General features: G+C 40.6%; 1 long non-coding RNA gene across 3 annotated transcripts; it reads right to left on the reverse strand.

Moving 5' to 3' along the window:
• Positions 1-6,520: 6,520 nt before the first annotated feature.
• Positions 6,521-13,206, reverse strand: LOC138690305 (uncharacterized). Of its 3 annotated transcripts, XR_011329120.1 has the most exons (6): positions 11,682-13,206; positions 10,680-10,759; positions 9,780-9,925; positions 9,013-9,053; positions 8,051-8,167; positions 6,521-7,112 (listed from the first exon to the last, which is right to left on the reverse strand). It is a non-coding gene; the product is annotated as an uncharacterized lncRNA (long non-coding RNA). The 3 variants fall into 3 exon arrangements; XR_011329119.1 differs by having other exon boundaries at positions 9,013-9,925; XR_011329118.1 differs by having other exon boundaries at positions 8,051-9,925.
• Between the last annotated feature and the right edge of the window lie 1,177 nt (positions 13,207-14,383).

Raw genomic sequence — 14,383 nt, forward strand, 5'->3', positions numbered from 1 at the left:
GCTTGCTGTTTACTCTGGAATTGTTTCTTATCCAGACAGGTTGTTACAGGTTCAGCACAAATAAGCAAAAAGGGATTGTCAGGAAATGAAGCCCAAAATACTCAAAACTACCTTATGTTGCACCTCCTTGCAACTGTACTTACAACATCAACATGGGCAGGAAACTAAGCTGAGAGAGAACAGGAGCAAAGCTGCAGCAGCTCCTAATCTTTTTGGGTCCCTCCAGGCTTTGATATCTGTAGAGGCAAGTGTGTCTCACACCCAAAAGCTTTGGATCAGAAAGCCTGAGCTTGAAACTCAACTACTTTAAATCCTGCTGTTCCGGGGTGATAAGTCATACTGCATTTCAGGTCAGGAATTAAACTGGTTGCTGCATGCTACTTAAAAATTCTTTTTAAGATCAGGAGAAGACGCAGTGAAGTGCTATTCATATAACTTGCTATTTCGGTTAACCAAAAGAGAGAGTTGGGAAAACCAAAGACAGTTAAGACCAGATTGCTGTCGCCCTATGCTGCAGAGTCTTCTCCTGCACTGTTTTGCCTTGGTAGAACACTACCTGGTTACATGATGACAGATGCAGGTCAGCACGGTCTCAGAGTTGCATCTACTCTGGCTTTCTGTCCATCACCATACTTTTCCCAGTGCATCAGCACCAGAGCAAATGCCTCATATATATGTGGTGTGAAAATTGGTTTACTCTGATGCAGCCTATTCTGCTGCCATGACCTGATGATGTCGAAGCTTGGCATTCTGCTTCATTGACTTTGAGGACAGAGTTTGGAAGCAGGGCTGCCAGAGTGACTGTAAGCACCAAGGATTATAGTTTTGCTAATGTGAACTCACAAAAGCTAACAAGAACTTCCAAGATATGCCTTCCATTTGGCCTGCACAACCACAGTGGATGCTCTCAAACTACTGCAGCTGGTTAGGTGAGTTATGGTGTGCCGGGAATAGCCCTCCAAGGAGAAACCCAGAAGAGCAATTATAACGAGGTTACTGAACATTATGAATGAACCATCAGGGGCCTTTCAGAGAGGTGGCTGTATCATGTCTGCCGCCAGCTTGCATTATCCATTTCTTAGGCTAATGAGAATGACAGAGTTCCTCCAACCAGAGTAATTCAGGACTACATCATACCTCTTAAGAAAATACACACTTCCAAATGCTGCAAGAATAGCTCAAACATCTGGACAAATCTACCTTGAAAGTCAGTAAACTGGAGTGGCCTCCTGAACTTTCTTTAGGGGTGCTTTCCATTTCCAGGTGAGCTGGTCAGGTTTTTTCATTGTGTCAGATCAGCACAAGCTGTGGCAGTTCTTTTTAAAAAACTTTTCCTGCTACTAGTTTTAAATCCTGTATCTTCTTTTGCTTGATGCAGTAAAATTTCTCATCTTCTCATCCTCACATAAAACTCCCCTGTCCGTTCCAGGTAGCTAGTTATTCCTGCTCTGTACTTTACATTTTCAGAGTGAACCTGTTTTTAAGTCCCTCCATCAGTAAGAAGGGAGGGAGTAAGTTTGGTGATAAGAGGACTTACTAGGCTGCCAGCTGAAATCAGATTTTAGAGACTCAATAAAGAGATCTGCAACTTGTATAGTTATTTGAATTACTAAAGCTCACTTGGATATCAAAACACCCCTCTCCTTAGGAGGGTTAAGTTCCCAAGCTCATTCCCCCACAAATCAGTGCTATCTGGGGGCAAGGGGCTGGTTGGTTGGTTTGTCATGTCAGGAAGAAAGCAAATTCAGCCTTGTACAGGCTGAAAATTTAGACATTTTCAGTTGTCTATAAGTAAACTGTGAATTAAAGCCATATTTGTGATGCAGGCCAAATCACATAATAGCTATCAAAACTAAATTCTGTTTGCCAGGCCTTACTAAATGTAGCATGACAACCACGTTGACCCACTGGTAAGATTCAGATGGAGGTCTGGAGCTTTCCAATACTAAAGCCCTTTCCTCAATAAGTGTATAGAGTTGTAATATTTTCTACAAAGCCCATCTGACGTAATCAGAATTTGTCATTTTAAAGTGTAAATATGTCCCTCACTCTCTGGAATTGTGCTTGTTCATCTCCTGTGATAGGCATGCAAAACAGTTCAGTGGTGCTAATCTGATCAGCAGTACAACAGATGCCAAACCATAGTGGATGCTCCATACCAAACTATTTCAAAATCACTTTCCATTGGCTCTCACAAGAGACACTGTAACAGCAAATAGAAGACTTGAAGGGTAAGACCAGAATTCATTCCCCCAAAAGGTTGTCTCCTTAAGAGATGCACAGTAGAAATTCTAGAGAAGATTCTTTTTAAAAGATAGCAGAGATGACAGTTTTGGATCAGTGAGAGGAGCTCATAATCTTGCTACTGCTTACCTTAAATGTTATTAGGTGGTGTGCTTTCCTATGAAATATTTGGACATGCAGAGGATGATCTGTTGGAGTTAATCTGGAAAAAGTTCACTTTTCTTCTCTGCTTTTACTGGATGTTATCGGAGAATGCTCACCACATCGCGAGATCAGGCCCTGTGATCATTTACTGTATTACACTAAAACTAACTGCTGAGCCTCATTTTCCATTCTTTTGCATTCATGTCATTAAAAATGGGTTTAAGTGTCCCAGATGTGTTGCAGAGCAACAGAGCCTCAAGGTTTCTGCATTTTCCTACCAGAACCAGCTGTTCCACCCCAGCTCTTCCTAGCAGTGTTGACTGCAGCAGTTTTTCTGGTGGTACTTTGCTTCACTAGTTCTCATCCCCATCTCAGATCACACATACAGAAACTTCTTTCTCTTACCCTTTGGCTCTAGAGGTTTTTTCCTTCTCTTCTGACATTGTTCTCTGCAATATCTTAATTCGGCAACATATTCAGGGGGATGCCTTAAGAAGTCAGTGTGAAGGGGCAGAATTAATAAAACTTGCTCATGCAATAAGAGATATTAAAAATTCAAAGGTTGCTTTATTACATGTTTCAGTAGAAGCCTGTTTCAAATTCTACTAGCAAATAGCTACAGTCATCAGATACATGCCCTAGCTGAACAGTAAGAATTGTTACGAGCTATCTAATGATTTATGCTGCATTGACTGGAACATAACAAATCCCAGACACATGGAATCCACACTTGGAGGGGAGGGATGTGAATCCTTCCAGGCACACATAAACCAGAGATTAATGCAAGTGCTAGTGTACACATAAGAAGAAATTTGTCCCACTTTCCCCATTCTGCCATTGTTATCAGTACCTAGATTGTCCAAAACCACAACAAATTACAGAGCAGAAGAGTTGTAACTAAGAATCTCTGTGCTGGAAGCATTACTGCAAATCGTGTTGCTAAAATAAAGCAAATAGCTAGAAGTTAGATTTTCTTTTTTTCTCTAAGAGAGCAGCTTGCTTATTTAATATTATTATTAGCCCTGTTTATTATTCATTTCTGGAACCCTATTTATTTTTAACTAGGCAAAAGATCACCAGTGCTTTTTCCAGACCAGGAGAAAGGCTCCATAAATAAGGCAGGGGAGGTAGAAAAGTACTTTGTTAGATGTGAAGCATCTGCTGTTCCCAGGGAGGTACATGGTTTTGAGACTGGAGTCACAGATGGGCTCCAAAAACACTGGGAGTTAGGTTGCAGGGTAAACATCTATATCCAGATGAGATGCTGTATTGCTTCTCCTTCCATGACTCAAAACCAAGGACTGTTATGCTTTTAAATCCCTGAAAAACATTTCTACTTCCCTTGGTATTATACATCATGTATTTTAGTAACTCTTGACAACAAACACCACAGAAAAAAAAATGCAGAAACCTACTAGTTTATGAGTAAAACACAATTTTTTCTTCCATTTTGTGCTTGCAAGGGGGCATTGTAATTACTGCTTCACAAGCGCCATGACACACAGGCTGGTTTTGGCAGCTTTAACCTGTCTTCCACAGTTTGCTGAAAAACTCAGATACCCCATTTGCCTAAAGCCTGCTAATTATTAACTGCTGTGATGAAGGCAGGTCTTAAAAGATATGTATCTGATCTATACTAATAGGACCTTTTGCTGGAGTAACTATTTCAGCCTGTGCAGCCAGCAGAGCATCCCTAACCTGGATATAACTTAACAGCAGCAGAACCACTGTATTTGGCAACCCTTCTGAAAGTCACCCTATAACTATATAATAGTTACATTGGTGTAACTGCATTTGTATTAGGTTTTCCTAGCCTGGCTCCACTAGCCAGATATCACACCTTTCCGTATCCCTGGCTGATATTGCTGTGCCAACAGAAGTCTGCAACACAGATCTGGCTACAGATCTCCCTGCTGGAGAGGGAGGGATTTATAAATAACCATCCTAACCTGACACCATCCCTTATTAGAGAGGGAATCACGATTCTGTAGAAGAGGCCCAGACACTCCAGTGGAGACCATCAGTCTCTTCACTTACACCAGTGCAGAAACAGTGCAACCCCACTAATTTCTTTGGATATGCCCCAAATTTACACCAGTGCAAGAGCAGAAGAAAACTTGGCTTTAAATCCAATGCTGCTGCAGTGTTTGGTGCTAGCGATGTTGAATTCTGACTACTTTCCATTAAGGTGATGGGGTTGGGTGGTTTGCACCTGGACCCAGATTATATCTTCATCTGAAGATGCACTGGGTTTTTTACTGAAATTATCCAAGTGTTTAGGGTTTTTGCCTCATGCTAATGAAGACAAATTGCTTTGCAGTTGCCATATGATTTAGAAGAATGAATTAAAGATTACGAGGGAAATTTGCATCAACATTTCTTTTCACTGTCATGATTTATACCAGCTGCAGACCCGACCTCAAAAACCCATACTGATGTACACAGTGCAAGTCAAACTTCACAACACAATGCCATTTCTCACAGTCCCAAGCCTCCTTCTAGCAGCACTATATTTCTCATACTCTCTGGGGACACTCATCAGTGACGAAGTTTGTGGTATAAGTTAGTTTCTTCTGATTCTGTGGGCTTCCTACTACTTCTGCTGCACACACACAGTGCTAGAAAGAAACCGGTCCCTTACATTTGTTGTCAGTACTGAGGAAACCACTAAGCCACAAGCCCCTCACGCTTCCCAGACTCGCTTAGTAGTTCCCAATTTTTTTCAATTGTGACTGCATGGAGAGGTGTTTAAATTGTTCTCTCCTTTCCTGGATGGCAGCCAGCACAACACACATTTTCAGGCAGGGTTGATGCAGAGCCAACTCTCTGCCTAACAGTGTGAAAGCATTTCATGAAAAGAAAATTAAAAAAAGAAGGAAATGACTTACTGCTAATGGCTTAATCCCTTCTGCTTTTTAGCAAATGACATCATAACCAAACCCAGGAGTGCATGTCAGAAGGCAAAGCCAAAGCAAACCTGTGAGATTTACCTTCTATCTGACATGCACATGCACTTCATTCTGCTACCCAGTATGCACAGCACAGCACCAGAGTTAATAGTATCATGACCTGAAACAAGCAGAGAAAGATCCCTAGGGTGAAAGACAGAGTGTGGGGATAGAGGGGTGGGGGCAGGTGATGAAGGGTGTAGAGCTACACTTCTCACAGTCTGAGCAATTTGCTTCAGCAGATGACTGTGTTGTCATTGTCTCACCCATGCCTGAGGCACAGCAGGGCTTATTTGTTTTTATCCCTGTTCTGATTTAGAGTGCCACATGAAAGACAGTGGGATTTGTGAAAAGGGTGAGATTATACAACTATCCTCCTATGGAGATTTACCAATTCAGGTGTGTACAGTTATTTGTTAAGGTCATGAAAATTGTAAAGCTGGAATGATATGCCTCTAAAAGATTTGGAGGCTTTTTCTTGATGAGGAGAAAAACCAGCCTTGCAGCAAATCTACCTGAGGATGATTTGGCTCACTCACCACTTGCACGCTGGAATAACTGCTGTTTCTACCACACACCTCTAGAGCATCACCAGCTAGGTCTTCAACCAGCACTTTTACTCAAACTCCACTCATCATCTCAAACTCCTCTCCCAGCCACAAAGCAACTGGGTATTTCTCTCAAAAATCTCAAATGCTGTTAATGGCACCCCCAAGTAGCCAACAGTGAAGTACAGAAATGAAGCTCTCAGATGAGAGCAAGACATTTGCTATTCACTGAGGACTTCTCTACAGTAAGAAGAAACATTGAAGAAATATCAGCCTTAGTCAACACACTGAAGAATCCCTTGCCTAGAGAAGATATAGGGAACATGTTTTTCACCTTGATTTCTGCCAGTGCACATTACCTCACCTCACCTTCCTTATGCCATCTAGACAAGACCTGAGATACTCATACCCCAGGTCGAACACATAATTGTGGAGTTAGATTTTAAGTGACTTAAATTGGAAAAAAGAGTAAAATGAAGTTTTAAGGGTAGGCTAAAATTAAGCTTCTATTAGTTTCAATATTAACATTCAAGCAAAACAACAGGAGCCGGTTTCCACCTTCTAGAGCAAGTTTTCAATGTGCAGCAACACAGGCAGACAGCGTTTCACCTGGGCACAGTCTGGGACACAGACAACACACCTTACAGCCAGAATTTCCTCATTAAATTACACTGCACTCAAACAGCTGACTCAACAGTTATATTCATATTTCTGACACTGCATCCCTATCCCTTTACTACCAGCAATGTTTTAGCACAGACTTTATAAAAGTGACAAATCAGCTGCCACTTGCTGACATCTAAACTTACATAGGGTTACAAGTAGCTGTCTTAGGCCTGGTGCCTGTGTTTTTACTCAGCCAAGAGTCCCACAAAAGCCCACAGGCTGTCACAATATGTCCTCAGTGACAAATCTGTCATTTCTTCTTCGCTGAAGATCTGTTGCAGATCCACAACTTTTGACATGACCATTCTCATTATTATTTTCCCTCACCATTATAGTGATAATCTAAAAAAATACTTTGAGAACCCTAGAGGGAAACCACATGGTTCCAATCCAGAGTAATGTGTTTAAAGTTAATGTAAACATGTTCTTAAGACTGAGCTTTTCTTGAACTTACCATCATTTTTAAGGTGTCAAGCACAGTTCATAAAGGAAGTCTCGCCCAAAACACTGGTTTGTCAGACATCAGAGAAGTGTTCCTCTTGCTTCTGGTTGCTTACAAGCTCTGCAGAAGAGAGCACACTCCCTAGAAAAGCATTCTTAAAAGAAGCACCAGGGAGAGAAATAAGAGTTCTCAGAGCAAATGTAAACAGACATCAAAATATAGAAAATAGGTCTAGAATTTTTTGTAAGAATTTGAAAATTACTTTAAGATAGGGGAGAATCAGAGCTCTGGAGCGGCTTTCCAATAGGGCAGGAAAACAACAACCCTGAAAATGGAATTTGATAAATTAATCAGAATTCATTTAATTCTTGGGAGAAGAGGGATGAGACTCAATGACCCAAGAGATCCTTTGCAGTCCTGTATTTCAGGAGTGATAGTTTTGTGGTGATTTTAGCTGACCATTTTAGAACTTAGATGCATAAATACTTGTAATATACTAATGCTGTTTGTTCCTTTACATCAGGCATGTTTTCCTAGTACATCTTGCTCTAGCATGAGGCAGGCAGGAACAGACACTGGCTTCACTCCTAAATGACTTTTAAAGGATAGAGGAAGAGTACATTTCTTCTGTGTAGGACTCCTGCCAGCAGTTCTGCAAGCTGGAGCAGTTGTCCTTATGCTTAGCAATACAGATACACAACACCACTTCATTTTACCGTAAGGAACATATGGTCTGTCTAGCATGCACTTGAACCACTGCCATTTCATTCTAGCCTGGCTGTTTTCTAACAACAAAAGAATCTGATTTTCAACCAATCCATTTTGTCAGTAGCGTCGTCTTAAACCCATACAACTCATCACCCAGCTAGAGGCACAGTTGCAGCCAGCTAAGTTTAACTTTGCTCTGCAGCAGCACAGGAAAAAATGACCTGCCAGCATTTAATCACTGAATGTATAAGGTTAAAATGTCTCTAAAAGAAGGACACTAGTACCCCCTGCATAATTAATGTTTAGCCATAAGGTGAAATGGTTAACTTGAATCTATTGATCATCCTCACAGGCTAAGGATTAAGCATATCACTGTGTCTGCATGGAACAGCTGCTGTTCCCATAAGCAAGAGGGTTCAGCAGGCAATGAGATGATGCTCTCATGCATCAGACAAGGGCAAGCAAAACTAGTGAAAGTATTTACCCAAGAAAAACACAACAGGATGACCATTCTGGATGAAACTGAGACAAACTGTAAACTTAACAACATTTGTTTATTATTGTAATTAAAAAATAAATAAATTACTACTTCAGAGGGCATTTTGTAAAGAGCAAAATCTGGTCAAACACATGCTCTTTCTGCTTACAGTTTTAAGTCTTTTGTGATGCTAGTTTGCCAGACAAGTTAAGATAACGGAACAGCCCTGATGTTTTCCCTGTGCAGGGCAAGGAGTTGAATCAATCAGGATTGCTAAACACATGAGAAAAAATACGCAACAGAAAGAAACAGCTGGCAATATTAAATTTAAATTGATCTTCATAGAGAGAAAAATGGAAACGTTGTGATAGGCCAACATTTTCATGAATGCATACCCTGCTTGGCTTTGAGCAGGGCATTTGAGGATCTTAACGGAACAGCATGGTTCAACAAATGCCTGCTAATGAATGCAAAAGTTGTAAAAGGAAAACTAAATATAAATATTATAAAAATGCAACTTCATAAATTAGCTGGTTTTACAGCTTGTACTGAACTAGCATTCACAACTGCATTGGAAAAGAAGAAAAAAACCAAAACCCAGTTGATGTCGCTACCCTTATGTTATCATGTTTTTATTGTGCAAAGCAGAATCTGACAAGTAATTTCTAAACTGTTTTATGACCACACTGATTGCAATTACAGAGTGAAGAGAAAAGCCAGAGTAACACGAAGGCTAGAGCAAATGCCCTACCATAGGGGCCTAAAGCATTCAATATGCTTCATTTATCAAAAACAAAATCAAGCACAATCCAATTACGGCACACACACATACACCTTCATGGTGAAAAATAGCTGGTCTCAGAGGGTTGTCTGACCTAGCAGAGAAATGCATTGCAAGAATCAATAGTAAAAAATAAAAGCTAAAAATAACAGCACAAATTTAGAAATAAAATAAGCAACATTTTAACTGTGACACATTGCTGAGACAGATTATGGACAGAACCAGTACATTTCTTTTTCAGTTTTAAATGGTATAGTATTTTCCTAAAACACAAGCTACCTCTTGTCTAGCAGGAGCTGGCACACACAAGTTCTGTGGAATGGACTACAGAGAACAGCAGAGGTAAGAGATCTGGCAGAGGCGCTTTTCTGTGCTTTTTTGGGCCAACCACACTTTGAAATCAGTCATTTCTCAATACTCTTAACACATCACCACACCCCTCCCTCTAAATTTGTTGCCAAGTTTCCTATGAAAATAAGACACGTGTCTTTGTGCTCTACATAGACATGGGTCTGTCCACTGCCTCTTAGTCATTCTGGAACCCAGTGGTAAATGTTAACCAACTTTAACAGAAAGGTAGGGGGTTTCTAAAATACTAAATCCTTAAATAATTTGTGAAAATAGACAAAAGAGAGAGGATCTCATAGTCCCCACAGGGGAACTGACCACAGCATTAGACACTAGAGAATCCACGTGGGAGAAGGTAAGACATGCATATACACACTTCGGAAGCAAGGCTTCGTTAGTTTTGCTGTTCATAGTATTGCTTAAGTGAGAATACTACAAAAGCAATTTTGTGCTGTGGCTACTGATAGTTTACCTTGAGATAAACATGGTCTGTATGGTAGCTGGGAGATGTTGATCTGATGATCTCTTTTGGCCTTAAAATCTATACCAGTGTGTTACTTTTTCTTGAAATCTGTCATATAGTAGGGGTCTTCCATCAATCTTAGTCTGAGGAGCTCTCTAAAACACAGTAGAGAAAAACATGATGTACAATACTGCTTTTCTTACTCATCTGAATTCCACATTCAGCACAAGACTGCAGGGACTGGTTTTGGTTTTTTTTTAAATACCACTGCAATTTTCAGACAGATCCCCAAAAAGGAGTTTTAATAACCAGTTTGACAATTGACAGCATTTCATTTTACTGAAAAGCTAACTGGAAAAAGATCCCTTAGCAGATCCTGTCGCAATGTCAGGTTTGCCGAGAGCAGAGGTGCTGGCTGTTAGAACGCTTCCTGCTGTGGATACATCTAGGAAGCAACCACCTCGCTACCCCACCACCCCCAATCAGGGTGGGATTAATTCCTCCCAGGAAATAAATACATTGGCTCTAGAAGGAATCCAAGTGCCTAATTTTAGATGGAATGCATGACTACTTAGGCTACTAAAGTTTGAAAAGATCAATCACACATCTGGCTGCAGAAGAGTTTGAAATTAATACAAGATGAGGTTGGGAAGATTCAGTAGCAGCCAGTGTGACCCCCTTTAGCAGGGTGGGGAGTAAAGCCATTGCCTGCAGACATGGCACATGAAATCCTGGTTTCGCTCTGAATAACATGACTGGTACCAGCATTTAACCATATGTCTCATCTACAGGAAGGAAAGTACAATAGAAGGAAGGCCATGCAAAGTCCATCCTTAGGAAACATTTCCCCAAATCTTTAACAGGACATGTTTGTCTCAGTTTTATTAGAGGCAGTTTCTATTAAATTACCTGTTTCTGCCTGTTCCTCCAGCAGTGACTAAGGCAGGTTTAATTGCATCCTGTGAAAGTTATGCTGCATTGCTCACTTTCTGTTAAGGAAACAGAAATTAAAGCTGCCACATGAGAATGGAACTGCTGCACCTCCACGCAACAGCTGGCAAGTGAAGAAAAGGCATTCCAGTCACCAAGACATCATTTCCGAAATTCAGACAACAATCAAACGCCTTGAGCCAGTCACACCAACTAATGCTGTGGAAATGATGCTTTCGTAGTACGTAAAAAGATTCTATTAGTTTGTTGTTCCCTTCTATTTGCGTATGAACAAAGAATAACAACAATAAATATAATGCAGTTATTTACCATTGCATGACATTTTCTGATCCTGTAACACTAACACACCCACCCCTAAAAACTAGGTGCCAAAGAGAGATGCTGTCTCACAGCAAGCATGTCAATAGAAAAAATCTGGGAACACCCCCCTGAGCAATCTCATTCTAGACGAGAGCTGATAGTGCACGTAACCCCAATGGCAGGGCCACTGGAGAGACAGACAGGACAAGGAGCCACGATTTCTTGCCAACCCGTACTGGCAAGAAGAATAAAATTCTGGCCAAAGTATTCCTCATGACACAAAAGAGGAGTGCTACAGATTCCTTTCCCCAGGGATAAGAATTACTAATAATTATAGCAGCACACTGTTCTCCAGCAAGACTTGAATCGACAAGGCTCTGAGCCCCACCTATAAAGAGGAAAATTCCTCTGCGCCTGCTAACAGCTATTAATCAGTACAATTCAGACCAGAATAAATTAACACCAATTAAATGCAGTCAGCACAGCTTATGGGCATTCCTTTGAATATGCCTAGTTAGGAACACAAAAAGAGCTTCCTTCTCCCTGGGCTACAGCAGCTTGTCACTGCCACTGACCGTATTACTCACTGGGTGTGGAGTTATCAAGGCAATGACCCAAAGAACGCTGAATATCAGTTTACAGCATGGAACTTTCACCTACCCCATGTCTGTTGGTTCATCTTCACATGCCATCTCTTGGCACATGTTTTCTGTATCCAAGAATCCACAGGCAGCTGCTTATTGTGAAAATAATCAATACACTGTAGATGAGGAAACATAATCCGTAAATGCTTTTGAGATATTTTCTGCCAACACTGCTGCTGTGCTTGTAGCCAATTTATTTCTGTTGGCCTTTTACATTTCCTGTTATATGCGGAATGACCTTTGAAGAGAGGAATGTCAAGTTAAAAACATTGATTTAGGTTTTCCATGAACTTGAAAAATTATTTAAGATCTTTCAAGCAATGCAATCCAAGAATGTATATCATGCATATCACCAAGTCCTGTTTAGTTATGACCAAGAATAATGTACTAATACAATGCACTACCTTTCAGAACATAAAAGTTAATGCTTTAACCATTGGTCCTCCAACAAAAATCAGGTTTAGAGCAATTCCACCCAAGTCAGACTTCTCCTTCCTACCCTTTTAGTTTTATTAGCTATCCTGAATTTGTTTTTAAGAAGAATCTTTAAGGGGAAGAAGGGAGGGAAGTTACCTTTCTTCTCTATTTTTACTACTGTCCTAAAAAGGACAGGTATATTTGAAAAAAGTGATGCATGAGACAGAACTATTTTTCCCTGCCTAACTTCTGCTGCTGACTTGCTTTGTAACCTCAGTGAAGGAAAAATTCAAAAAACCTCTTCTGTCTGATGATAGCCCCACCAACCCTAAAGAAAGGGCCCCGACCATAAAGCTAGTAGAACATCTGGAACCACTGCTATGCACACAGACTAATTCAGCAATTATTAGCTGACATAAAAAGAAGAGAATGTCTATGCAACATAGCATTTAAGACATGCTACATGGAGTGATGAGACCTAATCCCTGTTTCATTTAACACAGAAGATTTAAATATTCTCTGGAACACATGTTAGAAGCCTGGTCTCCTCATGCATAAATAACACCTTCATAGGAGCCCTTGATAAACCCCATTTCCAAAAGGTTTTACTCTCATGCAATCTCTTGGAAAACAGAATGTGAAACCCTGTCCTCCTGTGCAAAGGTGTGATCTGATCTGCCATGCGACACCTACACACAGGCAAATAAATTAAGGCGGGGGCCCCAGGACTTTGCCTGGTTGTGTTTTGTCAAAGCAAACTCCAGCCATCAAACAAGGAGGTAAGAGTTCACGAGTGAATCATGACCAGCCGGAGGTACCCAAGTCTGAAGATTAGGGGTAAAACAACCCTACATTCAGCCTTGCCTCTTAACTTGAAGGCTCCCTGCTCAATGTCAGCATCTTCTGGATTGGACTCCGAGGCACCAGCTCACCTGTAGCTCAATACATACCCATGCTGGGACACTGGGTTGCTCTAGGCACTCAAAGCTTGGGGTCTGGTGTTCCTACAGCATTTTCTGAAATCACCCTTCAGTCGCTTCTGGAAGGATTCCACATCGCTTAGGAGTTCTACACATTTAAATTCTATTTTAATCCTAATACTACTTAGAAACATTCTAGGTATATGTTGCTCAGGCTTGCCCACAAACAGCAGGAGATTAAGGTGCCCAAACTGGACAGCAATAAAATAACATTGGGCCACCCAAATCTGTTTCCCCTTTTTTCTGTAGTTCTGCAAGTGTGGGGGGGCTCATTTACTATTTTAATATCTATAAACTACTAAACTAAAAACAAATGTGCAAATTCACCTTGACACTGTTAAATGAGTTTAAAACAAGATTGGTGAATGCATACAAATAGAAATGATCCAAATTAAAGCAAAAATCAATCTAGTCCAAAGCAAACTAATAGCCTGCATACAGATTTATATTCACACATTTACACACCACTGAGGTAACTGTCAGACACCTTTACTGAAGTTGGTAGCATGTTATGTTTAGAAGAGGCCTTAAGGTGCAGTTTTAAACCAATTTAATTAAAAGGGTACAAAAAGTTGTGCTCATCCTCTTAGATGTGATTAGTGTTCCAGCTTCATGAATTAGCCAGGTATCAGCTTAGCCACAGTAATTGTGCATGCAAGCCTAAACCTGCGGCCAACATCAGGCACAGTGTGATTAATCACAGGGAAATCTGGCAAGAAATTAGTATGTTTATTATCTCCTTTTAAACTCATCCTCTACTAATAGTTAAATTTACTTTCAGTAGGTATGGTGCACAATCCTATTAATACTGACCAAGGGAAGTGGAATCTAGAACTCTTAACATCAGTGGATACCCAGTCTTGTAATAGTGTTTTAGGCAACTTTCATAATATATGGTGATGGAAATTCCGAGATGATTAGCTAGATATGACATTTGTCTTAATTTATAGGAAGGAACTCACTAGCACAGGTAGTACTAATAAAAACAACCAATCACAACCTTGGGGAACGTGTAGTGTGTTCAGCATCTAAGCAGAATCTGTCCCTATGAGATTATACTGAAAACAAGCAGCCTGTAGAGACTGATATTTCCATTTGCAGTTTCCAATTAAAACATGCATTATTTATAGCAGTAGAACCTTTGCCTGAATATAACAAGACAAAGAGTCCTTTGTCAACTCTGTTACAGCCCCTAACCTATGCTGAGGCTGCACTTTGTGGAACTACTGCTCTATGAAAGGTCTTTCCTGACAGCAAAGGGAAGTAAGAAGGAAAGGGAATGCAAGGGACAGTTTGTTCAAAGGGAAGCACAGTTTGTTTA

Source organism: Haliaeetus albicilla, chromosome 21 (assembly GCF_947461875.1).
Source record: "Haliaeetus albicilla chromosome 21, bHalAlb1.1, whole genome shotgun sequence".
Lineage (NCBI taxonomy): Eukaryota > Metazoa > Chordata > Aves > Accipitriformes > Accipitridae > Haliaeetus > Haliaeetus albicilla.